This window comes from Atractosteus spatula, assembly GCF_055471065.1.
Source record: "Atractosteus spatula isolate fAtrSpa1 chromosome 16 unlocalized genomic scaffold, fAtrSpa1.hap1 SUPER_16_unloc_1, whole genome shotgun sequence".
In the NCBI taxonomy this organism is placed as follows: domain Eukaryota; kingdom Metazoa; phylum Chordata; class Actinopteri; order Semionotiformes; family Lepisosteidae; genus Atractosteus; species Atractosteus spatula.
The window spans coordinates 1363552-1366084 of NW_028296631.1; the positions used below are offsets into that span (position 1 = coordinate 1363552).

At 39.4% G+C, this 2533-nt stretch overlaps 1 non-coding gene across 1 annotated transcript; it reads left to right on the forward strand.

The window, feature by feature from the left end:
* The first annotated feature begins 1225 nt into the window (after nucleotides 1–1225).
* LOC148811309 (U4 spliceosomal RNA) lies at nucleotides 1226–1367 on the forward strand. Its single transcript, XR_016086398.1, has one exon. It is a non-coding gene; the product is annotated as a U4 spliceosomal RNA (small nuclear RNA).
* Nucleotides 1368–2533: the final 1166 nt, after the last annotated feature.

The window sequence follows — 2533 nt, forward strand, 5'->3', positions numbered from 1 at the left end:
CACACAATAGAAGCAGGAACCGCTGTCAGAAGGGACGATATGTTCAAAATATCGCAAATATCGATCATGTTGCGATATTTTGAAATATAAAAGTCAATTGATTGTCCATAATATCGCTATTCTATTTTTTCGAAGAAATGTTTGTTAAAAGAAAAGTCTAGCACCAGCTGGATTCAAACACACAACTTACCAGCTGGTAGTCACGCACCTAGACCAGTCGGCTACAAGACAGCTCGCATGAACAGGCAGGCGAAACAGCCCTACACAGCCCTGTCGCAGCACACGAATACCGTTATTAAATTCTTTAGATAGGCGATTCCATATTATATTAGCAGAAAAGCTTAAAACTACCACTTTTTCACACGCTATTTCACATGCTAGTTAAATACTTCGATGCTTAAAATCGTTAGGGAGAAATGGAATACTGGTGTGTATTTTTCCTTTAAAGTGCCGATTCCTGGAATCTGACTGGCTGACACCCCTCTGAAGTGGTTCCATAAAATCTGGTATACGGAAAAGAAAGCGTTGATAAATACAAGTGTCTTTTAATACACTCTTTGCTGTGCTCTTGAGGATCCTTGTGATATTTTAAGCTCTAGCTGAATGATGGGTGTCGCATTTTAAATCATTTTCGTAGTTAGAAATTATGAAATGCCCTGTTAAAAGCAAGGAAGTTTTTATGCCCGTTGAAGTAAAACAAAATGCCTGACAAAGGCTTGGAGAGATTCCAAGTGCTTGTACAAATGTGCTAAAGAAATTATACTTTGAGTATACAGCTTGTCCAAAGTCATCCATTATTAATACTATTAGTAATATCTTCAGTAAAGGCTTTGATGCATAAATATTTCTGATAAAGGTAGGTTGTGTACTTTTGTCCAACTGAGCAATCTTGCTTTCATAAAATATACCAACATTTTAATGACTGATGATTAACATGCTGTAATACACAGTTCAAAATTAAAGGCTCAAATGCTGTACATGAAAGGTTAAGCTCCCCCTGGCGGTTTTACAAGGCGACGCCGGATAGTTAACCACGTGACACCACGTTAACTGCGTCATACCGCGTGATACTGCGACACGCCCACCGGGGTATGCCGCGAAATACCTCACTCATTTTGAATGGCTGCATCTGTATAAGAGGAAGACACATATGAAGCGTTACAGCATGCCATGAGATGATTGATAACGATTTCCATAGGATTCCAGCGGTTGCCTGGCAACCGTCAGCTTTACGCAGTGGCAGTGTCGTAGCCTGTGAGGTTTAGCTGAGGCGTGATTATTGCTAGTTGAAAATTTTTCCCAATACCCCGCTTCCGCCGATTTGCAATACAATCGGTGAAAGCAATGTTTGACAGTCTTGTGAGAGACTGAGCAAGGTGTTTCAAGACAGATGTTGTCACGGTGCCATCAGGGCAGAATGAAATGAGTTTATTTCCATTCACCAGAAATGCTCTTTAGCTCTTTGAGGGTTATGCAGGGAACAGCATCTGTCGACATCACTTTTGAGTCAGTGCGAAACGTCGTGTGCAGTTGGTTTGATTTAATCTTGCTCATAGCGGCGTGCGGCTTTTGTCTGTGAAACGTTAATGTTCTGCTGCATCGTCGGCACGAGTGGAGCTTTTTAAACGTCTGTACTTGCTGTGCTCCATAAGACATCCATTGTCCAAGTTCGAAAGAGATTGTGGGATTTAGTGCAGCGTTCACAAAACATACCTCACTCGACACGTTGAAAATAGGAATTAATTCTTCCTGTGCTTGCACTCGTTTCAAAGTTGAACATAACTTTGCACGATCTGCTAGTTTTCAGTGGAGGGGCTTTATCAAATGGCTTTGAAAAGGGAATTGTGTTTCTTCTGGGGAAAACTCATCAGCACTGTCGTGCTTGTTTTCTGTGTGTGTGTATAGCCATCTGACAAAACATTACTATTCCTTTATCCCCAACAGAATTGTTAGTGATGTATTATGTGCAGTGAATGATAAAATGTGTATGCTTTCTTTGTAGTCTATAGAGATATAGAAATAAATGTTCACATCCTGTGTCTTACAATTACCTAGTTCACTAGAAGACTTAACTGCCAGGTTTTGGTAGGTATTAATGCACAATGAGTTTGAATATAGAAGTCGTGTTAGTATAGTTCCACAGATAATATCTAGTAGGCATTATAAGGTAGTGAATAACATTCTTAGAGTGGAGAGCCACTGTACTCAATTTTAGACAGTTATGCAATACCGACTTTATGAATTGTTTTTATACATAATACTCCTAAGAAAAAAAAGAGGTTACAATCCAAAACACAGTGACTTAAGTTCATGGCACAAATCATTATCACTTCTTCCTTCTCTTACTAATCTTTGACATCTCCCTAAATGCTGAATTCTCCTCCTCAGCTCCTTTGTAAAAATACACTTTCTTTTCTAGACACTGATGGCTTAGACTTAAATGGTATTGATGTGGCAGGCTTATACAGAAATACAGTTTAAAAATTCCAAAGACTCAGAAGGTCAGAGGAACAGATCTGTTACAGAAGTCTAG